We start from the raw sequence: 25,130 nt of genomic DNA, 5'->3' as shown, positions 1-25,130 counted from the left end.
GCCCACTTGTCTCGGTTGCGCCTGCGTGTGGGGCCCTAGTTGCCCTCCCAGGCGCCGGAAAGGCTGGCAGCTGGGGCCGAAGTTTTGGCGGCTGTGACGTGCCTCAGGTTACTGCGGTGACCAGCCTAGGCCAGGACTCCTCTGCAGGTGGGTGTCCGAACTCATCATCTACAGCAGTTAAATAACTCACCCAGGTGAAAGCTGGAAGTTTAAAGAGAGCTTTGAAAATTAGGGTTTTTAGAGCTATTTCTCTTGCTCCCTCGTGTTGAGAGTGAAACTTCCACCCCCAGCCCTGGCGCCTGGGAAGTTCGAACAGAACCAGACTTACAGGGTTTTGTTCTCCTTGTTGTAATTAAAAGTGCTGCTGTGCAATAGAGGAGAGTGGCTGCCCGCCCAATTATAGACTCATTTTTTCCCCGTTTTTATAGGCGTTTCTCGTACCCTTTCTCCCCCTCTCCCCCTTTTGAGACAGGATCTCACTCTGTAGCCCAGGATGTCCTGGAACACATGATGCCCTTGTCTCAGCCTCGCAAATAGCTGGGATTACAGGCCTGCACCAGCACATGCAGGTGTTTTCTCATATGCCTGATGGCAAATGGTGAGTGAATCTAGATAGTCTGGGACAAATTCAGGCCTCTGGCCAGGCTCCTGCTAGTAAGTGATAATGTCACCATAGTATAGACAGTTAAGTTAGAAATTAGTAGGCTGCCAGAGAGAGATCATTTCTGTGAAGAAGTCACCAAGATTGTGGCTGGAGGCGAATCTGAAGAGAGCCAGGCCCCAAGATGGAGATGCAATAGCCAGGCCTGCAAGCCTCCCTAGAGATAAACAGCAACTGGAGATGATACTGTAATTAGCACTGCCTGGTCCAGTGAGCCCAGCTAGGCATCAGATGCATAGGTGGATGACCAGCACATCTGGACTCATGCTCCAATCCATTTCTGGGAGTGCCTTTGTTCTTTCCATGTACCCTTGCTACGTGACTTGGTTCCCTTGTTAATATTGGCTAAGCCACTATACTTATAATCCCATAAGTTAATTGAAGTTTGACCCATGTTGTACCCACGATGTGATTTTGCTGTATAAAATACTCTTAACAAAGAGTCTTAGTGACCATCCATTGGGACCCCTCCTGAAAATCCAGGAGCTATTCTTATTTCCAATGAAACTCTCCTACTTCCTCCTTTGGTTCATCCTCGATGTTGTGAGGCCAGGAATTTAGCACATCGGAATCTAACAGGTTGGGAGTTATTTTCTCTGATTGGACTGGGGCTGAGAGATTCCCAAAGCTGAGATGAAGAACTTAACCCTCACTAAACATAGACTGGTGTTTCACAGACTCTTAGCTTGAATTTTCAGGACTAGTCAGTGAGAGGCATGGGAAAGGTTTTCTCAGGCAGAAATCACACTCAAAGAAATAGGGTGTGGGCCCTCAAGAGAGAGAGGTGTGGTGTGAGCCAGAGCTTAGGCGTGTCTTCAAGATGTGTGATCTAGGATGTGTATTCCTACTGGCCCCTGTGGCCAGTGTCAGAGTGCAAGCCATTCACATGTGTTTGCAGTGAGATATGCTGCCTGCTAATATTGCTGCTTCCCCGAGGATGAAGGAAGCACAATTTACAGGTGAAAAAGGCCCAGAGCCCAATCTATAGCTATATTGTGTCTTTAAGTCCTTTAGGAATTATTTTTCGATGAGTTTTCTGGAAGGAAAAGGGGCTTGAGTAACTTTTGTGTCCCAAAGCTGCAGTTTCTCTTCAAAGTACAATTTTCAAATCCCAATTTCCTTGTCTCCTTTTTGGCTACTTCTTTCTTCTATCCTACCTCAGTAAGGCCTGGATTCCAGCCTGTAATGTTGGGCTCCAGAGCCTGTGCTGTTAACCACTGTTATGGTGGCCATTTATTATTTTTATTTATTTATTTTTCTTAAATTCTTTTATTGGTACATTTTAGGTATACAGTACATTTACATTTATCATTGGGTACTTGTACCTTTACATGATGTATCTTGGTTCTTATTTTTTCCCCTTCACCTGTGCTCCCTTCCCTATTTACATACTTTGTTTCCATTTTTTCCTTTTCTCATAATTTTTCCTTTCCCTTCTTTCCTTTCCCCTCCCACTTTCCCTACTCCTTGAGACCTTTACTTCCTATTTCAAATTATCAATTATTCATTTTAATCCTTATTTACACTTTCAGTTTCTCACACTAGAGAAACTATTTGGTATTTACACATGTGTATCCTATTTATTTCACTTAAGAGTATCACCTCAATATGCATCTGTTTAGCTATAAATGTCTCTAGTTTCTCATTCTTTATGGCTGAGTAGTACTCCATTTTTTTTTACTCCATTTTATATATATATATAAAAAACCACATCTTTATCCAGTTTCCAGTTGATGGGCACTTGGATGGTTTCCAAGCTTTAACTATTACAAACTGTGCCGCTATAAACATGGGTGCAGATATATCGCTGAGGTATGATTCTTTTAATTCTTTTGGGAGGGTACCCAGCAGGGGAATAGCTGGGTCAAACGGGACTTCCAGTCCTAATTCTCTGAGGTATCTCCATACTGATTTCCACAGTGGTTGCACCAGTCTACACTCCCACCAGCAGTGGAGAAGGGTTCCTTTCTCCCCACACCCCCACCAACATTTGTTATTGGTTGATTTCTTTTTTTTTAAATTTTTTTAAATTTAAATTTAAATTTTTAAATTTTTATTTCTTTTTAGGTATACAACACAATTGCATTTCTCATTGGGAATGGTACCTTTATATAATGCATCTTGGTTCTTATTTTTTCCCCATTCCTAGCCCTCCCTTCACGCCCTCCACCCTTCCCTATTTACAAAGACTTTATTTCCATTTTTTCCATTTCTCATCATTTTTCCTTTCCCTTCTTTCCTTTCCCCTGCCCCTCCCACTACCCCTACCCCTTTGGACCTTTTATTCCTATTTTACATTATCGATTATTCATTCTAATCATTGGTACATTTTAGGTATACAATAGAATGACATTCATCATTGGAAATTTGCACCTTTTCATAATCTCTCTTGGTTCTTATTTTTGACCCTTGCCAAGCCCTCCCTTCAACCCCTCCAGTCCTCCCTATTTACAAAGATTTTGTTCCTATTTTTCCATTTTCTCATATTAATCCCATTCCCTTCTATCCTTTCCCCTAGCCCTCCCACTTCCTTCCCCTTTGCCCCTTTTCTTCCTATTTCACATGACCTATTATACATTTAGTCCTTATTTACACTTTCAGTTTCTCACACCAGAGAAACTATTCGGAATTTATTCATGTGTGTCCTATTTATTTCACTTAAGAGTATCACCTCAATGTGCATCCACTTAGCTATAAATGTCTCTAATTTCTCATTTTTTATGGCTGAGTAGTACTCCATTTTATAAAAACCCCACATTTTCTTTATCCAGTCTCCAGTTGATGGGTATTTGGGCTGTTTCCAAGTTTTAGCTATTACAAACTGTGCTGCTATGAACATGGGCGCACATATATCACTGTGGTATGATTCTTTTAACTCTTCAGGGAAGATCCCCAGCAGTGGAATAGCGGGGTCAAATGGAACTTCCAGTCCTAGTTCTTTGAGGTATCTCCATACTGATTTCCACAGTGCTTGCACCAGTCTACACTCCCACCAGCAGTGGAGCAGGGTTCCTCTTTCCCCACAGCCCCGCCAGCATTTCTTATTGGTTGATTTCATGATACCAGCCATTCTTTCTGGAGTGAAGTAGAATCTCAGCATTGTTTTCATTTGCATCTCTCGAATGACCAGTGATGTTGAACAATTTTTCATGTATTTATTTGCTATTTCTACTTCTTTGTGTGAGAAATGTCTGTTCATTTCAAATGATGCCCGTTTTTGGATTGGGTCTTTAAATTTGGGAGGTCTGATCTTTTTAAGTTCTTTATAGATTCGAGATAGTAGACCTTTGTCTGAGGAAGAGCAGGTGAAGATTTTTTCCCACATTATGGGTTGTCTCTTCACACTGCTGGTGGTTTCTCTTGCTGTGCAGAAGCCTTTTAAGGAGAAGAGATCCCACTTGTTGATTGTTTGTGCTAGTTCACGGGCAACTGAGGTTTTGTTCATAAAATCTTTTCCTACACCGATGTCTTCAAGGGTTCTACCTAACCTCTGTTCCAACTGGTTCAGAGTTTCTATTTTAATATTTAGATCTTTAATCCATTTTGATTTTAGTTTAGTGCATGGTGAGAGATATAGGTCTAGTTTTAATATTTGGCAAGTTGAAGCCCAATTTTTCCAGCACCATTTATTAAAGAGGTTATCTTTCCTCCAGTGAGGGTGTTTGGCTCCTTTATCAAAGATGAGATGGCTGAGTGTGTCTGGCTTTGTTTCTGCATCTTCTAATCTGTTCCACTGGTCCTCAGGTCTGTTTCTTTGCCAGTACCATGCTGTTTTTATCACAGTAGCTTTGTGGTATAGTTGCAGGTTGTGGATTGTGATACCCCCTGCTATGTCTCTGTTACCTAGAATTGCTTTTGCTATTCTGGGTCTCTTCTTGCTCCAAATGAATTTTTGGATTGTTTTCTCGAGGTCTATGAAGTATGCTGCTGGGATCTCAATTGGAATTGCATTAAATCTATATAGCAGTTTTGGAAGTATGGCCATTTTCACTATATTAATCCTTCCTACCCAGGAGCAGAGGATGTCTGTTCATTTTCTGTTATCATCTTCAATCACTCTTTTCAGAGTGCCATAGTTTTCAGAGAAGAGGTCTTTGATTTCTTTCGTTAGGATGATTCCTAGGTATTTCAGTTTTTTGGATGCTATTGTGAAAGGAATTATTTGCCCTATTTCTCTCTCAGTGAGTCTGTCATTCGTGTAGAGGAAAGCTATTGATTTTTGTGTGTTGCCCTTGTAACCAGCTACTTGACTGAATTTGGTTATTAAGTCTAGAAGACTTTTGGTGGAGTTCTTGGGGTCTTCTATATAGAGTATCATGTCATCTGCAAATAATGACAATTTGACTTCTTCATTACCTATCTTTATTCCTTTTATTTCTTTCTCTTGTCTAATTGCCGTGGCTAATGTTTCCAAAACTATATTGAACAAGAGTGGTGATAGTGGACATCCTTGTCTTGTTCTTGATTTTAGTGTGAAGGATTTCAGTTTTTGACCATTTAGTATGATATTGGCTGTTGGTTTTTCATAGATGGCTTCTATCAGTTTGAGGTAGAGACCATCTATTCCAAGTTTTTGTAGGGTTTTTATCATAAATGCATGTTGGATTTTGTCAAATGCTTTTTCTGCATCTATGGAGATAACCATATGGTTTTTGTCCTTGGCTCTATTGATATAGTCTATTACATTAATTGATTTTCATATATTAAACCATCCCTGCATCCCTGGGATGAATCCCACTTGATCAGGGTGTATGATCTTCTTGATGATCTTCTGCATTCTGTTTGCCAGTATCTTACTAAGGATTTTTGCATCTATGTTCATTAGTGAGATTGGCCTGTAGTTTTCTTTTTCAGTTGGGTCTTTCTCTGCTTTGGGGATCAAGGTGATGCTTGCTTCCAGGAATGAATTTGGGAGTATTGCTTCCCTTTCAATTTCATTGAAGAGTTTAAACAGTAGTGGCAGCAGTTCCTCTCTAAATGTCTTGTAGAATTCAGCAGTGAAGCCATCAGGGCCCGGGATTTTCTTAGGTGATAAGTTTTTAATTACATTTTCAATTTCATTGGTTGATATTGAGTTGTTCAGAATTTTTAGGTCTTCTTTGTTCAACTTTGGTAAATCATATGTACCTAGGAATCTGTCCATTTCTTCTGTGTTGTCCATCTTATTGGCGTATAGGTCCTGGAAGTAGGTATTGATGATTCTCTGCTAGGTCTGTTGTAGTTTCACCCTTTTCATTCCTAATTGCATGGATTTGGGCCTTTCCTTTTTCTGACAAAGTTGGCTAAGGGTTTGTCAATTTTGTTGATTCTTTCGAAGAACCAACTCTTGGCTTCCTTGATTTTTTGTATCATTCTCTTAGTCTCCATTGCATTGATATCTCCTCTGATCTTTATAATTTCCTCCTTTGTATGAGCTCTGGGGTTGTCCTGCTCTTCTTTTTCTAGGAGCTTGAAGTTCAGCATCAGGTTGTTTTATTGGGCTCGTTCTGTTTTCCTAATATGCATATTCACTGCTATGAATTTCCCTCATAAGACTGCTTTCATTGTGTCCCATAGATTATGATATGTTGTATTGTCATTGTCATTTAATTGAAGGAACTGTCTGATTTCTTCTTTAATTTCCTCTGTGACCCATTGTTTATTCAGAAGTGTGTTGTTCGATTTCCACGTGTTTATGAAATTTTTTGAGTTTCTTTTGCTATGGATCTCCAATTTCATTGCACTATGATCTGATAATATACAGGGGATAACTTCAGTTCCTTTGCACTTACTTAAACATGTTCTATGTGTGAGTATGTGGACTATTTTGTAGAATGACCCATGTGCAGCTGAGAAGAATGTGTATTCTGATTTTGTGGGGTGGAAGCCTCTGTAAACATCTGTTAAGTTCATTTGTTCAAGAGTTCGATTGAGTTCTAGTATTTCATTACTTATTTTTAGTCTAGTTGATCTATCTATTTGTGGCAGTGGGGTGTTGAGGTCCCCCACTACAATTGTATTAGTGCATATATGACTTTTCATGTCCGTTAGTATTTGTTTTATATAGTTGGGCACACTAGTGTTTGGTGCATAGATATTTATGATTGTCATCTCTTCCTCTTGGATTGTTCCCTTTACAAGGATGTAGTGTCCTTCTTTGTCTCTCTTAATCAGTGTTGGTTTGAAGTCTACTTGATCTGCCAAGAGGATAGCTACTCCTGCTTTTTTTTGGGTTCCTGTCGCATGGAGTATTGTTTTCCTCCCTTTAACTTTCAGTCTACGAGTTTCCTTTTGAATTAAGTGTGTTTCTTGTATGCAGCATATTGTTGGATTTTGCTTCTTGACCCATTCTGCCAGTCTATTTCTTTTGATTGGTGAATTGAGACCATTAACGTTGATGGTTATAACTGAAACGTATTGACTTGTCATTGCCATGACTTTTTCTTTTTGTTGGGTTCTTGCCCTTTACATTTAATTTCTTGTCATGCCAGATGGGTTCATTCTGCTTTGCTTCCTAGGGTTGTGAGCCTCAATGTCTGTTCCTAGGATATTGTGTAAAATTCTTTGGAGTGCTGGTTGGGTATTCATGAAGTTCCTAAGGTGCTCTTTGTCATGAAAGTATCTTATTTCTCCATCAATTTTGAAAGATAGTTTTGCAGGGTACATCAATCTGGGTTGGAGGCTGTTTTCTTTTAGGGCTTGGAATATGTCACTCCAAGCTCTTCTTGCCTTGATGGTTTGTGTTGAGAAGTCTGCTGTGATTCTGATGGGCTTTCCTTTGTATGTGATTTGTTTCTTTTCTCTAACTGCTTGTAGAACTTTGTTCTTCTGTTGTGTTTCTGCAATCTTAACAATTATATGCCTATGTGTAGATTTCTTTTGATCAAGGCTATTTGGAGTCCTATATGCCTCACTTATCTGTATGTCAAGCTTTTCCCCCCTGCTTAGGAAGTTTTCTGCCATTATTTCTGTGAAGAGATCTTTTATGTCATCTGTACTCTGTCCTGTTTCTTCATTGACTCCAGTCAGTCTTATGTTATTCTTCTTTTCATCATCTAGCAGCTGCTGGATTGATTTCTCATGTTCCTTTATAATTTTGAAGGAATTTTTCTTTTCCTGATCACTAATTGCAATCTTATCTTCTATATCTGAAATTCTGTCCTCACATTGGCTCATTCTGCTGTGTAGACTTTCAATGGAGTTTTTCATGTCCTGGAAATCTATTTGCATCTGTTTTATGGATTCCATTTGTTTCCTATGTTGGGATTCCATCACGTTCCTCAGCTCCTCTCTAGATTTATTAATCGTATCTTGCACTAGGGGTACAATTTCTCCTGTTATCTGAGAAATTATTTCTGATTTCATGTTTTCCAGATCCCCTTTTGTTGCCAGTTCAGTGGGTGGTTGAGTATCAGAGTGTTCCATCTCATTTCCCTTTGGGGTTGCTGTAGGTGATCTGGGAGTCTGGTTTTGAGACTTATTTACGTGTTTTCTCATTTCGACTGCGGGGGGCGGGGTGCTGTTGGCACCTGCACGGATTACCTCCTCTGAGCTGGGAGAGGTGGGACAGGGGCCGGGAGCAGTGGTAATGATGGTGGCCTAAAAACCCTTTCCTGTGGGCTGGGAGCAGCGGGAGGGATGGTGGCCGGGAAACCCCTTCCTCTGGCCCAGGAGCAGTGGGACAGCGGCTCAGAAGCCCCTACGTCTGGGCTGGGAGCAGTGGGACTCAGTACCGTGGTCTTGTGGTCCGGTGTCCTCTGCATCTTTGTAGTGTGGAACCAGGTGGCTGTACAGAGGAGCAGGGGGGTGGGGGGGTCCAGTGGATTGTTGCCGGGGTGCGAGCTGATTCCGCATCTTCTGTGTGACTCGGGACCTCGGTAGGGCGTGCGCAGACCTGCCTGTCCGTGGCAGGCTGATTCGGCATCTTCTGCGCGACTAGGGACCTCGGCAGGGCATGCACAGACCTGCCTGTCTGCATTGGGCTCTATTGGTTGATTTCTTGATAGCAGTCATTCTTTCTGGGGTGAGGTAGAATCTCAGTGTTGTTTTCATCTGCATCTCTCGAATGACCAATGATATTGAATATTTTTTCATATGCGTATTTGCTGCTTTTACTTCTTTGAGAAATGTCTGTTCATTTCAGATGCCCATTTTTGAATTGGGTCTTTAAATTTGGGGGGGCATGATTTTTTTCAGTTCTTTATATATTCTACATATTAGACCTTTGTCTGAGGTACAGCTGCTAAAATTTTTTTCCCACATTGTAGGTTGTCTCTTAGCTCTGTTGGTGGTTTCTCTTGCAGTGCAGAAGCTTTTTAATATGAGATTCCAGTTGTTGATTCTTTGTGTTAGTTCCCATGCTACTGAGGTTTTGTTCATAAAGTCTTTTCCTATGCCAATGTCTTCAAGAGTTCTACCTAACATATCTTCCAGCAAGTTTAGTGTTTCTGTCTTAATATTTAGATCTTTAATCCACTTCGATCTTAGTTTAGTGCATGGTGATAGATATGGGTCTACTTTTAGTCTTTGGTAGGTTGAAATCCAGTTTTTCTGACACCATTTATGAAATAGGCTATCTTTCCTCCAATGAGGGTGGTTGGCTCCTTTGTGAAAGATGAGGTGACTGAGTATGTCTAGAGTTGTTTCTACATCTTCTAATCTATTCCACTGATCCTCGGGTCCATTTCTTTGCCAGTAACATGCTGTTTTTATCACAGTAGCTTTGTAGTATAATTTCAAATTGGGGATTGTGATACCCCCAGCCATGTCTCTGTTGCCTAGAATTGATTTTCCTATCTCTTCTGCTTCCAAATGAATTTTTGGATTGTTTTCTCTAGTTCTGTGAAGTATATTGTTGATATTTCAATCAGCATTGCATTAAATCTATGTAGTAGTTTTGGAAGTATGGCCATTTTCACTATATTGGTTCTTCCTACCCAGGAACAAGGGATGTCTTTCCATTTTCTTATATCCTCTTCGATCTCTTTTTTCAGAGTGCTGTAGTTTTCAATGTAGAGGTCTTTTGCTTCCTTTGTTAGATTGATTCCTAGATATTTCATTTTTTTGGATACTATTGTAAAAGAGATTATTTCCCGAATTTCTCTCTCAGTGAGTCTGCTATTTGTGTACAAGAAGGCTATTGTTTTTTGAGTGTTGACCTTGTGTCCAGCTACTCTACTGAATCTGTCAATTATGTGTAGAAGTCTTTTGGCAGAGTTTTTTGGGTCTTCTATGTAAAGTATCATATTGTCAGCAAATAATGACAGTTTTACTTCTTCCTTTCCTATCTTTATTCCTTTTATTTCTTTCTCTTTTCTAATTGCTGTGGCTAATGTTTCCAGAAGTATATTGAACGGGAGTGGTGATAGTGGGCACCCTTGTCTTGTTCCTGATTTTAGTGTGAAAGTTTTCAGTTATTGACCATTTAGTATGATGCTGGCTGTTGGTTTTTCATAGGTAGCCTTATTCAGGTTGAGATAAAAACCTTCTATTCCAAATTTCTGTAGGGTTTTTATCATGAATGGATGTTGAATTTTGTCAAATGCTTTTTCTGCATCTATTGAGATGATCATATGGTTTTTGTCCTTGACTCTGTTAATATAGTGTATTACATTTATTGATTTATGAATGTTGAACCATCCTTGAATCCCTGTTATAAATCTGACTTGGTCAGGGTGTATGATCTTCTTTATGACCCTCTGTATTCTGTTTGCCAGTATCTTGTTGGGGATTTTTGCATCAATTTTCATTAGGGAGATTGGCCTCTAGTTCTCTTTCTGGGTTGGGTCTTTCCCTGGTTTTGGAATCAAAGTAACACTTGCTTCCAGGAATGAATTTGGAAGTATTGCTTCCCTTTCAATTTCCTTGATGAGTTTAGAGAGTAATGGTGATAATTCTTCTTTAAATGTCTTGTAGAATTTGTGCTGGCCATTTATGATTACTGTTGCTGCTGTTATCCCTACTCCTAATACTCGCTATTGTTGGTATAATAGTTAGCAGTTATTCATTCATTTATTCAGTAAGGGCAAATCCAGAATCTTGGTCTTAGCTGGAGTCTTAAACAGGAAATGAAATCCAATGCAAATGTCACACTGTAAATTTGTGAGTGTCTCGAAGCCTGGAAGTGGCAGGCACCTAAAGGTCTTTGGAGGCCTTAGCATGAATCTCAAAGCTCCCATTCATGTCCACTAGGCCTTTGCCAAGAGTTTTGTCTGTGGGTGCTGGGGCTTTTGGTGCAGAGGTGCAGACAGCTCAGGCTGAAGGGGAGCCCACAGGAGGCCTCAGGCCTGGGTTAACTTTTATCCTTGTCCCAGAGAGTTGAATGGCATTTGCACAGCACTGAGTGGTCACCACTGTTGCATCTTTCCAACACCCAGGAAAGCAGGTTTCTGAAGTGCTCAAAGCTACCTCGTGCACCTTTACAAAAGCTGCTGCCTGTGTTGGCTGATTTTCCTGCCGTCTGTATTGTACTCACCCCAGGTTCCCCCTTCTCGCCCCAGGAATGTTAATGTGCTGTACACAGAGATTCAGGCAGACAGACAGATATGTGCAGACAGGTCCCAGATGTGTCCATGCAGGTTCCAGGACAGATGTGCACAAAAGTGCACCTGCAGATTCCCCAAGCTTCACTGGGACACATTTGTTCTTAACATGTATTTTTCAAGTACTTGCTGTGTATCAGACTGTACTGTAAGTGTGTGTGGGTAAAACAAGAAAAGTGACAAATTTCCTGCCTTCATGGAGCCTATGTTCTGTTGGACAGAGGGCAGATAATAAATGTATGATACTGGAATGGTGTGTCAGATTGTGATGGGTGTGTAGAGAACGGGGTTTGGGAATGGAGAGTGATAGCAGGGCCTGGGAGTGCTAGGCTGATATGACAAAAGGTGAGCAGAGGCTGCATGAAGGGAGGAGTGGGCTGTGCAGGTGTTTGAGGGCGGGGACCAGTCCATGTAGAAGGAAAAACCCAGGGAAAGCCTCTGGGGCAGCACTGTGCTGAGTGGACAGGGTGGAAGTCAGCCTGGCAGGAGGGGAGTGAACCTGGGGAGGGGCGGTGGGAAACACCTGTGTGAAGGTAGCCAGGGTATGTGCTTTTGATTCAGTGTGTGAATCCCAGATTTTACTGTGCCTGGGACAGGGAGCCTTTGGGCACGGGCTTCACACTGGTGCACACACAGACACATGCAGAACACAGCTGTGGCCACCGACAGGCCACAGTACAAAGGACACACAAATACAAACACATAGGAGATGGGGTCACATGTACAAGGCCTATGCTTGTCTGAGCAGGGGTGTGCACACTCATAGGCTCAGCTGGTGCCCCCGAATTACTTTTTTTTTTTAGAAGAATTTTCCAAAAAGTATAATATTCTAAATTAAAATTAGCATAGCTTATTGTTGACATGGTGTGATCAGGACTTCTGATCTTGAGGTGTTGGATTATCCTAGTGATTTTCTCATGACTTTTGATTTGCTTTAGGTGTGTTAATGTTCACCAGATGTACATCAAATTAAACTGATAATGCAGTTTCTGGCATCACTCGCTTTTTATCCAGAGCAGAACAACTTGGTTTTGTACTTAGTTCAAATCCTCTTCATTTACAGAGGCAAAGATGGCTTTGCAAAATTTAATATGTATTCAAGCAGCCACCAAAATTAATTTCTTGGACTATTAGGTTGGCTCTTTTTTATTTCTGGTGCAGTCATTGTGGGAGCAACTACGTTCTGAGTCTTCCAGGTCTCTCTGTTGCTTAGCTTGCTCTCCCCACCGGTTCTCTTCCCTGTCTCCCACTGTCTCACAGCATTTTCTTTTTTCTCTTTTGCTCAGTTCCTTGTAGTCTTTAGCTGTGGAAGGGGGATTTAAATTTCCCCCCCGAATTACTTTTAAACAGATTTCTCTTTTCAAAACAGAAGTGAGTCAACCTCAATTTCACGGTTACTGTTGATAAAATACAGGAGTTGATAGGGTGACCAAGCAACACAAATAAGAAAAAAAAGCATCTTTAAGGAAACAGATTGTATTTCCTGAAATCTCCCAGGAGAGTACACACAGAGCCAGCTGGGCATCTGGGGATCCAGGTCTAGTCTTGTTCTCTCTCTAGTTCACCGAGGGCTCTCTGAATTAACCCCAGGGGCCGTTGCCCTGGTGGGGAGGGTCTGAGGAAGATGGCATTCCCACTTCTGGGAATTTCTATCTTCAGACTTGTGAGAATAAAGTAGGTAGAATGACCTTGTAAAAACAAAAATTAGATCACTTCCCTCCTGATTCAACCCTTTGCCCAACCACCCACTCCTCCTCTCATCTCCTGCCCTCCTCTGGCAGCCTCCTTGACGTTGCTGCCTCTCCCACCCCAGCCCTGGTCCCCTCCGAGTCCTTTGCACCAGCTGTTCCATCGGTGTGAGATGCTTCAACCCTAGATGACCAGCTGCCTTGCTCTGTTCTCTCATGTTCTCCAGATCTTTGCTCAGCCTTTACAGTGATACCTTCCCAGACCATCCTATTCATTCGTTCATAATCAGTGCATATTATTATACAGAATAGTGGGTTTTGTTTTGGAAGATTCCTACATACATATAACATACTTTGATCATTTCTACCTCCATTATCCCTCTTGTTACATTTTCAACTTGCAAGCCGTTCCCTCTCCCTATTCTCTTCCTCTTCTCTAATAGTTTCCCTTCTACTTTTGTGTCATCTCTCTCTTTTTCTTTTCTCAAGATTCCACATTTGAAGGAAATGTGATAGGTAGTTGTTTTCCTGAGTCTGGCTTATTTTGTTTGACATGATGATCTTAAGTTCCTGCAAGTGACATGATTTTGTTCTTGCTGGGTGAGTAATAGTCCACTGTGTATATATACCACATTTGCTTTATTCATTAATTCACCGACTGGCACCTAGGCTAGTTCTGTGTCTTGGTTATTGCCAATTGTGCCATGATAAACATGGATTTTTAATACTGGCATCTTTATAATACAATGACTTTAATTTTTTCAGGATGTACCTAAAAGTGAAATAGCTGGATCAAATGATAGCTCCGCTTTTAGTATTTTGATTTCCATAATGTCTATGCTAATTTACATCTCTTTAACAATGTATAAGAGTTCCTTTTACCCAGAGTTCCTTTTACCCTGCATCCTCACCAGCATTTATTGTTTTTTGCATTCTTGACGACAGCTGTTCTGACTGGGGTGAGCTGGAATCTCTCTGTAGTTTTGATTTCCATTTTTCTAATGGCTAAAGATGTTGAACATTTAAAAAAAATATACTCATTGGCCATTTGTATTACTTTTGAAAACTATTTAATTCCTTTACCCATTTATTGATTGTGTTATTTGTCTTTTAGGTATTGAACTTTTTGGATATTAATCCTTTGTTGGCAGAGTAGCTGGCAAAGATTTTCTCCCGGTTTGTAGATTGTCTCTTTGCCCCATTGTTTTCTTTGCTGCCCAGAAGCTTTTAAATTGATACAGTTCCATTTGTTGATTCTCCTTCTTATTTTCTCTATCATTGGAGTCCTGTGCCTATGACTTGAAGTGTTTTCCCTGTGTTTTCTTCAAAGTTTCAGGTCTTGTACCTAGATCTTTGATCCACTTTGAATTGATATTTGTACAGAGTTAAACCTGTAGCTTCAGTCTTCTATACGTGGATATCTAGTTTCCCCAGCATTGTTTGTTACTGTATATTTTTAGGCCCTTTTCAAGAATCTGGTGGCTGTAGTTGTGTGGATTTATTTCCTTATCCTTTATTTTATTCCATTGGTTATAGGTCTATTTTTTTTTTTTGTACCGGGGATTGAACTCTGGTCCTTGTGCTTGTGCAGCAGGTGGCGAAACCACTGAGCTAAATCTCCAGGCCATTATAGGTCTATTTTTATGCCACTACCACTGTGTCTATTTGAAACAACAGTCTTTCCCTACCCAGGCACTCCCTGTCCCTTTTAATTTATTTTGCTCTATAACATTTCTCACCTTTTGTCAGACTTGATGTTTTACCCATTTTTGTTGTTGCTTGTTTTTGTTCATGTACTTATTTTTATTTTTATTTTTTGAGACAGGGTCTTGGTATGTAGTTCAGGCTGGCCTTGAACTCACTACGTAGCCCAGGCTGGCCTCCAGCTTTCAGCAACCCTCCTGCCTCAACGTCTCAAGTATTAGGATTACAGGCGCACGCTACCATACCCAGCAATTTTTTTTTTTTTAATACTGGAGATTGAACCCAGTCCTTTTTTATTTTTGATACAATTTCTTGCTAAGGCCCTAAATTGCCCAGATTAGGCTTGAACTTGTGATCCTCCTAACTCAGCCACTCAGAGTGCTGGGAATGTAGGCCTGTGCCACCACGCCTAGCTAGATATTTTACCTATGTATGTGCTTATTGTCTATCTGCCCCATCAGAATGTAAGATTCAGCAGGGCAGAGAGTCTTGCCCATTTGCTTAGCATAGGATGCTAGATTGATGATGTGGCCTTGGCAGCAGCTCAGCAAAGATTTGTTGAATGAATGAAGGGAGCAAGGAGGTATGTTCAGGATATGCAGAGAGGGTGGAGGAAAGCAGACTCAGCATCACAGGTCATGCTTGGTCTGCCCAAATGTATTGAGGAACTCAGCGTGGAGGTTAAGTAACTTCCCCATGGTCCATAGCTCCTGAGTGCTGGTCTCACTGCAGGGCATCTCCCCTGTCGCTTTGGTAGGCATCCATTTTCTTCGTCTTACAGGAGGCTTTTATGAGGAAGAGGAGGTAGTTCAGCTCTTGAGAGCCATGCTGTCCAATAAGATAGCCTCTAACTGCAGGTGATCTTTGAATTTAAATGTAAATGAATTAAAATAAATAAAAGTTAATTAAATAATTAAATGATTAAATAAAAATTCAGTTTTTCTTTCACTCAACCAGCCTCATTTCCAGGGAGTAGTAGCCACATGTGGCTGGTGGCCACTGTATGGAACAGTGCAGATATAGGATGATAGTCACCATCATCACAGAAAGGTCTATGGGGCAGTCCTGTTTTATACATATGTAGTGTGATAAAAAATATGACAAATACTTAAAATTTCTTACAGTAAAAGACACATTTCTATCAGTCTCCCTCAAGATATCTTATCATTCTTGCACTTTATGAAGCAGTTCTAGAAGTCTTTTTTCTTGAGCGTCTTTAGTGGTGCTGTCATGGCTGTCACTATGTCCAGCATTGATTCAAAATGTTTACCTTTTTTGGTCATTTTGACTTTGGGGAAAAGCCAGAAGCTACACAGTGCTAAATATGGTGAATAGGGTAGCGGACACACTCTAATGTTTTTATAAGCCTGCTTCTCTGTTGGATGACACAAAGACACTCACAAAAGAAGACTTCCAGAAATGCTTCAGAAAGTGGTCAGAAAGATGAGATCAGTGTGTTGTTGGAAGTGAGTGGGAGTATTTTAAGGGGGATTAATGGCAAATGTCTTTTACTGTAATACATTAAAAAAATTTTAAACATGGATCCTGTATGTTGATCACCCATTGTACTATGTTTGTTGGGGGCTTTTACTGAAAAGTCACTTATAGTTGCCCCTCTATCAAAGATAGACAAATTATCCTCAGTCCACAGCACTTAAACTGTGGGTCCAAGAAGCTCACAAGGTCTGCCCATCTGTATATTGTGTTCTCCCTCACATATCTACCAAATGCCCACTCCCTTTCATGGGTGGGTGCACTGGGAGGTATAGTAGTTTCCTACAGCAGAGTGCCATAAATTTGGTGGCTTAAAACCAGACAAATTAGGGCTAATATCTAGTATGTGTGAGAACCCATATCTAGTATGTGTGAGATTATTAAATATCCATCACTACAAACAAAACAAACAAGAGAAATGTAATATTTCGCAGCTCTGGAGACTAGAAATTCCAAACCCATGTGTGGGAAGGCTGCACTTTCTCTGAAGACTCTAGAGGAGAATCTTTTCTTAGAACTTTCAGCTTCTGGTGGTCCCAGGCACTCCTTGGCTTGGGGAAGCATGGCTCCATCTGCCTCCATCTTCAGGTGGCTTCCTTCTCTGTGTCTTTCTCTGTGCATCTCCTTGTCTTCTTACAAAGACCCTTATTTCCAGGTGAGGTCACATTCTGAGGTTCTTTGGATGTACATTTTTCCATCCACTATATGAAGTATGGCAGTTGAAAATGGCCACCAATTCTTTCACTCTCCTCCCATCCTCTCCTTGAATCTGTGAGGACCTAGGATAGCTGTGAACCTCAAAGAATGGTGGCTGTGACTGTGTTGCCTCCCAGGTTAGGTCATAAAAGTTGTGCAGCTTCTTCTTGTTCTCTTAGGATGCTCACTCTGGGGGAGACCAGTATTTACATAACAAGCCTGTCAATCCAAGACCAGCATGCTGGAGAGACCCATGCAGACCCGCTGGTGAGCAGGGCAGGTAGAGTCAATTCTGCAGTCATACTCCAAGGTGTGAGAAAAGTGCATGATGGAATTATTAAAGTACTAGAACTGCTGCCACAAAATACCATAGACTAGGTGGCTTAAAACAACAGGAATTTATTCTTTCAAGGTCTGGAGGCCCAAAGTCCAAAGTCAGGGTGTTGGCAGGGAACATGTGCCACCTGAAAACATTAGAGAAGAATGGCCTCTGTCTTGATCTCCTTGGGCTGCCGTTACAAGTACCATAGACTGAGTGCTTGAACAACAAAATTTCTCACTGTTCTGGAGGCTGGCAGTCCAAGATCAATCAGGGTTCGGGTCTGGTGAGGGCTCTCCCCTTGGGTTGCAGGTGGCCATCTTGCTGTGTGCTAATGTGACCTCTTTGTGCACTTGCAGAAAGCGAGACGAAGTGAGGTCTTTGGTGTTTCTTATAAGGACACTAATCCTGTTGGGTTAGGGTCCCATCCTTATGACCTCATTTGATCTTAATTACTTCCATAGGGTCCCATCTCCAAATACAGCCACACTGGTTTAGAATAGTGGAATTTGAGGGTAAGGGAGACATGAACATTCTGCTCCCAATGACTTCTCTGCTTCTCTCCTGGCTTTTTGTAGCTTCCGGCAACACTTGGATTATAGACATAGCACTCCTATCTCTGCCTCTTGCACATGACCATCTTTCCTGTGTCTTCTGTATCTGTGTCCAGATTTCCCTCTTCTAAGGACAGCAGGCATTAGATTGGGACCCATCCAATCTCTCTCTTTCTTTTTTTTGTACCAGAGATTGAACTCGGGACCTTGCACTTGTGAGGCAGACAGCAGAACCACTGAGCTAAGTCCCTGGCAGGACCCATCCAAACTCAATGAGCCTGTTTTAACTTACAAATGGCATTAAGGACCCTATTTCTAAGTAGGATCACATTCCCAGCTGCAGGACTAGGACTGAACACATCTTCACCCAATTTGACCCATATTAGACACCTGCTTGGAATGTGTGATCGGGACACACCTCTTCAGCCCCCAGCTGTGATTACCCCAACTGCTGGATTCTTCCCAGCTGAGGCTTCTAGACATGTGCAGCAGAAAGGAACTAGCCCTGCTGTGCTTTGGCCAAATCCTGGCTACATGGTCAGGATGCTTGTGCAGCCCTCAAATTCCTATGTGGAAGCCTAATTCCCCGCATGAGGGTGTTTGGAGAAAAGGTTTTTGGATGTGGACCCCTTATGAATGGGGTCAGTGCCCTTGTGAAAGAAGCCCCAGAGAGCTCCCTCATCCTTCTGCCACGTGGGAACAAAGGGAAAACCAGCAAGCGGGCCTTCACCAGCCACAGAATCTGTCCGATCCTTGATCTTGGACTTCTCAGCTTCTAGAACTAACAGGAATAAATTTCTGTTGTTTATAAGCCACCCAGTTGATGGCATTCTTTTATAGCAGCCTGAGTGGACCAAGACCCTGGCTCACAGAATCTCTGAGCACAAGAGAAGGGCTGTGGTTGCTGACACTGATTTTGGTGTGGTTTGCAACACATTCAAATGTGAGTGGAATCAGGAGGAAGAAAGCTGATGTTATTTTGCAGGGCCATGAAGGGTGGTTGATGTGAGAAGCACTCAGAAAGGTGATGTCCCTTGCTCAGTTGGAATGCAAACTTGGGACCCTGACATGTCCCCGGTGATGCTGTGTGGAGCCTCAGAGTGAGAGGTCCTTTCTGACTCCTCTCACAGGTTTTTCCTTTTGAGAACCTCCCCTGGGCTGGTGAGGTAAGAGTTAAGGTGCAGGCTTAGGACATTGGACTGTCCCTTACTCCCACTGCCTAGACTAATGACAAATCATGTGTGCAGTAGAGGGAAGGCTGACAAACTGCCAGATGTGAGGTAGGAAAGCAGCTTGTAGGAAATTGCTATCAGATGATTATTATTAGCTTAGTTATTCACAATGGCCTTTTCTGCAAAGGTTGTGCATTTACCAAATGCTTGATGTGCTTTCTGTCAGCCCTGGGAGACTGTCCTCCTGAACACAGAGCTTGTCCCTCTGGACAGCTGAAAGCAGGTGATTGTAATTCTGTCCCCTGTCTCCCTTTGGCTTCTAGGAGCAGCTTTACATGCACAGTGGCTGCCTCTATGATTCCAGGTTCTATGGGGAAAGGCCTGATATCTGTGTTCAGATGCTCAGAGCTGGTTCAGATCCCCAGCTCGGTGGTGATTAATCATATATTTTTTTCTGTACCTAATTCCAAAGAGCTTACACATGCTAGGTGCCTGGGCCATTACTTTTTTTGAAACTTAATTTTCTAATTTTTTAGATACTGATACAATGCCAAGGTTGCAGTATGGCGGTGAGAAGGAATGACATAGAGCATAGAGCATGGGGAAATTCAGGCAGCAGCTGTCCCCCTCTGCTTCTGGAAATCTCTAAGAGTCTTCACTCACTTCCCCAAGTTGTATTATTAGACAATAAAAACCAAGTTAGAGGACTATGCAGTGAAACATTTATTTAAAAGTAAAGACACAAAGGAGCTGTCATTGGTCAAATGTGGGACAGTATGAATAATGAAATGACCACAGGCACCATGCCTATCCCTTTTGTACCTGGCTTCTTTTGTTTTATAATTAATTTTATTGGTACATTTTAGGTATACAATATAATGACATTAATCAGTGGAAATTTGCACCTTTACATAATCTCTTTTGGTTCTTATTTTTTTCCTCATTTCCCTTGCCCTCCCTTCAACCCCTCCACCCCTCCCTATTAACAAAGACTTTGTTTCCATTTTTTCATTTTCTCACATTCCATTCCCTTCTTTCCTTTCCCCTACCCCTCCCACTTCCCGTTCCCCTTTGCCCCTTTTCTTCCTATTTCACATTATCTATTATAGCTTTTAGTCCTTATTTATACTTTCGGTTTCTCACACTAGAGAAACTATTTGATATTTACACATGTGTGTCCTGTTTATGTCACTTAAGAGTATCACCTCAATGTGCACATTTATTTTGGGGGGGGTACCGGGGATCGAACTCAAGACCTTGCCCTTGCGAGGCAGGGGTCGTGCCACTGAGCTAAATCCCTGGTCCATGTACCTGGCTTACTTCAATGAGCATCCTGCCTCCAGGGTTCATTCATGTTGTGCTTGATTCCTTTTTAGGGCTGAATATTATTCCATTGCATGGACTGACACATTCTGTTTATCAATTCATCTGCTCATGAACACATGGAGTGTTTCCACTTTTTAGTTAGTATGAACAATGCTGCTATGAACACTCATGCATATTTTGTTTGAGTACTTATTTTCTTTCTTTTTAAATTTTTTGTGACATGGAATAATTAGGTCCTGTGGTAAATCTGTTTAACTTTTTTTTTTTTTTTGGTACTGGGGATCAAACTCAGGATTGAACTTGAGACCTTGCACTTGCAAGGCAGGTGCCGGAACCACTGAGCTAAATTCCCAGCCTGAATGTGCTTAACTTTTTGAGGAACTGTCAAACTAGTTTCCCTTTATTAATTCCATTTTGCATTCCCATCAGCAGTAGTGCATGAAAGTTTTTGGTTTTAGAGCTTAAATTTATTGGATAACTCTTGATTGCAGTATAAAACGTGTGTCTCTGAGATAGCCCTCTGGAGGGGCGAGGGTGCTGGAATATCCATACACAGACTCTCCACAGTGATTATTTCAGGGCTTCAGTCTTTGGTCTGGCATATATGAACAGAGTGGCTCTTTCAAGCCAAGAAAGGCAGGTACCATCAGCCAGAAGTTAAGCCGGTGAGCACAGAAATGATAAGGCTGAGGGGATGTGGGGAGCACCTGTTGCTGCCATTCTTGGGAAGGGTTTTGGGGAAACCCAGGCCCTCCCTTGTGTCCTCCATGGCCTGCTGTGGCCCTCGTAGGACTTGCAGGTGACGTGCTGTGGTGTGTCAGTTGTACAGCGTAGGGTATGTAGTGGAATGAACGCTAGCTTCTAAAAATTCACGTCTACCTGGAACCTCTGAGTGTGGCCTTAGCTGGAAATGGGGTTTTTGTAGGCGCAATTAGTTGTGGATCTTGAGAAGGAACCATACTGGATTTAGGATGGGCTCTAAGTCCATTAACTGTTGTCCTTATCGAAAAAGGAGAAGGCTCAGAGAGAAGAAGGCAGTGTGATAACAGAGACAGAGAGCAGACTGATGTGACTACAGGCCAGGGAATACCCAGGATTGCTTGCTACCACCAGGAGCTAGGACAGAGCCATGGAAGATTCTCCTGCAGAGGTATCAGTGGTACTGATGTCTTGATTTTGCATTTCCTGTCTCCAGAACCATGAGAGAAAACATGTCTATTGTTTAAGCCACCCAGTTTGTGAAACTTAGGAGAGTAATGTGTGGTATAAGCTTATGCATGCCTCAAGTCCTCTTTATTTGCTGTTCCTCGGGCCAAAATGCCTGTTCCCAGCTCAGCTTCCAAATTCACAACTGGCTCTTTCTCATCTTACAGTTCATAACTTCAACACTACCTGCTTGGCCAGCCCTTCCCTGCCCAAACTATCAGCTGCCTGCAGCTCTCAGTCATACACTCTGCTATATTTTCTTCATGAACATTTCCCTCTCTCGAATGCATGTGCATTAGTTTGTGTTTGTTCGTTGTCTGTGTCTTGTGCTAGACTATAAGCTCCCCGAGAGAAGGGCCTTTCCTGGCTGTTACAGTTGTTCCCGCTGCCACACAGGAAGGGCTGAGTGACTCTGCAGAATGCAGCAGAGCCTGGAGATGCAGTTGGACACCGCTGGAGGCACTGCTGAGCTGGTTGCTGTCGGGGAAAGGCAATATCAGAGACACCGCCACTGAGGCCCACCTTCTTAGCAGGGAGAAGGTGATTTTAGCTATCTGCTGAGACCAAGATCAAAGTGTTCTCTTTTGAGATGAGCCGGAGAATTCACCCTGTTCTTTTCCTGTACCTGGCTTTGGGAGAATAATAAATATTTCCAGTTGTCACAAGCTCTGTTTTCCTTCTCCCTATGTCACCCTGGGAGAGCCCTAGGGAGGACTCATGCTGGTGGGAGATTTTGAGTAGCTGTGTCCCTTTTTAGCTTTCTCCCTCCCTCCTCCTGCCTCCTAGTGCTTCTTATAGGATCCCTGTTCAGTCTGCTGGGAGTCAGGAGAGGGGCGCATCACCTGTGAATATGGAGATTGGCGGGAATGTGATGTGGGTGGTATCGGTGGTAGGAGACTAATGCACATCTCCCTTGAGGTATTTTCTTCATGAACCTTTCACTCTCTGGAATGCCTTGCCATAATTTTTTATTTGTTTGTTTCTGTGTCTTGTGCCCCTTTGGGTCTCCTATCTGCTTTCTATTTCCATTTTAACCTTTTTTTTCGGGGGGGGGGTACCGGAGATTGAACTCAGGACCTTGTGCTTGCAAGGCAGGCACTGGAACCACTGAGCTAAATCCCTGGCCCTCCATTTTAATTAAACTGAATCCATTCCCTTCAAGCTAGGGCACAGATTTTTTTCCCCCAGTCAAGTAAAGGGCTAATGACATTGGGATATGAACTCATGTCCTGGTTGTACTATTTACTTTCTTGCTGTGGTCCTTCCTACAACTCTGCAAGTGAAATGCTATTGATCCTAATTTATAGATGAGGAACACAGAGGTGAAGTTATATGCCCCCAAATCCTATTCTTTTCTTCCCTTCCATTTTCTTTCCTTCTTAACACATTTAGAAACATTAATGAACTTTATATTTAGAGCAGTTTTAGTGGAAAATACAGAGATTTCCCGTATGCTCCCTGGTTTCTCCCCACCCAACTCCCCTAATGATACCCACCATTCTGGCCCATTTGTTACAATTGATGAACCTACACTGACACATCATTTCCACTTGAAGTCCGTAGTTTCCACACGGGTTCACTCTTGGTGCTGTATACTCTAAGATTTGGACCAATGTGTGGTGACATGTATCCACCATTTTGTCATCATATGAACAATGTCACTTCCCTGAAAATCCCTTGAGCTCTGCCAGTCAGCACTGCCTTTCCCCTAACCTCTGGCAGTAATTGATCTCATTGTTTCTACACTTTTCCTTTTCCAGGATTCATATAAACGGAGTCATAGAGCATGTAGCTTTTCAGGTTGGCTTGTTTGACTTAGTCATATGTATTTATGTCTCTTGTATATCTTGTTATGGTCAAATAATGTCCCTTTGTCTGAAAGTACTACAGTTGATCCATTCACCTCCTGAAGGACATCTTGGTTGCCTTCATGTTTTCACAATCGCTGATGAAGTTGTAATGAACATCTGTGTGTAGGCTTTGGTGTGGACATAAATTTTCAAGTTGCTTGAATAAATGCCAAGAAGCGCAATTGCTAGACCGTATGGTAAGGGTGTGTTTAGTTTGTAAGAAACTGCCCGACTCTCTTCCAGAATGGCCATGCCATTCTGCAATGCCACCAGAAAACAAGGGGATCTTCAATGTTCTCAATTTTGGCCATTCTTCAAGTGTCTAGTAGTATTTTATTGAAGTATTAATTTGCAATCTCCTAAAGACATTTTTAAACATTGAAATATAGCATTCATATAACACCCATGATAAATGTGTATTTACCCAATAACAGGTAGTTATAAAGCAAATGCTCATTAATTCCCAACCAGTTCAAGAGGCCCCTGTTTATTCCTACTTCTCTCCCTTAGATATAACCACCATCCTTCCTTCTATGATACTTGGTTATTTTCCTGTCTTTAGAGTATAACTGTCTAAACAGGCACCCACACAATATAGTTTTAAGTTTTGACTGGTTCAGACTTTAAATAGCATCTACTACGTGTCTTCTTTTTGTGTTTGGAGTTTTTTCCTCAATATTATAAAAAAATGAATCAATGCTGTGTCCAGTGAGTTTCATTCATTTTCATTGCAGTATGATGCTGTATTTTATGGAATGAATGTAACACAATGTACTTACTCAAAATAAATGTGATAAATGTTGGACTGATTCCATTTTAGCTATTCTACCCCTGCTCTTTGCACTGTATGAGGCTGTGTTGATCCCACAAGGAACAAAAATAATGAGTTAATTTGTTCAAACAACTGTAACTTCCCTTTGAGCTGTGTGGTGACGCATAGAACGGATGACTTTTTAAACTATGTTCAGCCCTGTGTGGGTGAAATGACAGGAATAAAGCATTGAGGTTTCTCAGTTTATTTGACCAGGTTTCTTTTTCATGGTGAGGAATGTAGAGTGAAGCTCCAGAGAATTTCTCATGCAGAGCTGTCCTCGCCTGTTTTTAGTGGTACCTTGAAATTTCCTGTGCAGTTGTGGCCTTGACATTCAAGAAAGTAGTGAGGAGATGGATGACAAGAGACCATCTCTCAGGGATGTTTTCTTGCTTGTTTCTGAGAGTCCTCTGGGTGCTGTAGCTGCACTGAGTGAGGACTTCCAAGAATATGTGGTTGGAAACACTGGACTTTGTAGCTGGGGAATGGGCTGCAGGAATCAGGTTCAGAAAAGACCTCAGTGGCCTAGGGGAGATCAGAGCTGAGTCTGGGACCTGTACTTGAGCAGACTTGGGATTGAATCCCACCTTGTGCGGCCTGGGACAGCCCTACTGAGCGTCAGTCTCGCCATGGGAATGGTAGGGCAGGCTTATTCAGTAATTTCCACTCCGCCTGCCTCCCTGCCAGCACCCCTCCCCTCAAAAGCAGGAGTGGAGGTGATTACTGGAGGGTCATTCTGATCCTGGCTTTTGTGATCTTTTGTTCTCTTTTTTCTCCCTCCAACTCACATGTTTCTTTTTTCCGACTGATGATACACCGTGAGCCTTCAGATCTCACAAATACACTTTGATAATATGGCTTGCCGGCAGCTCCTTTCATCTTGGGAACGTTTTGGAAACCAAATCTAATTGATACAGGGCAGCTGAGGGCTAGTGGATGGTTCGGATCTTCCAGGGTTGACTTCCAGATCTCTGCCTGGAGCTGAGATTGCATTGCCTGAGTCCTCGAATCCAGCTGGTCCCAACCACAGGTGGCAGATTCAGGCCTCAAGGGTGGGGTGCCTGCTGCATTCTGACATACATCATCTCGAATTCTCCTGGCCACCTTCAGGGGGAGGTAGCAAGACTGG

General features: G+C 42.1%; 1 protein-coding gene across 3 annotated transcripts in view; it reads left to right on the top strand.

Annotated features, from left to right (window-relative positions):
• The window catches only part of Tmem114 (transmembrane protein 114), a 72,464-nt gene continuing 47,334 nt past the window's right edge, over nucleotides 1-25,130 (top strand). Inside the window, exon 1 of one of the 3 annotated variants that reach the window (XM_087202925.1) lies at nucleotides 1-147. The gene's annotated coding sequence lies outside the window, so the exon portion shown is untranslated. The remainder of the gene's footprint in view (nucleotides 148-25,130) is intronic. The other 2 variants (XR_002389374.2, XM_087202927.1) reach the window with 2 other exon arrangements.

The sequence above is a fragment of the Heterocephalus glaber genome, unplaced genomic scaffold (assembly GCF_053883595.1).
Source record: "Heterocephalus glaber isolate CG9 unplaced genomic scaffold, H.glaber_assembly_v1.0 deba00001781, whole genome shotgun sequence".
In the NCBI taxonomy this organism is placed as follows: domain Eukaryota; kingdom Metazoa; phylum Chordata; class Mammalia; order Rodentia; family Bathyergidae; genus Heterocephalus; species Heterocephalus glaber.
This window is presented reverse-complemented; position numbering and strand designations above follow the sequence as displayed.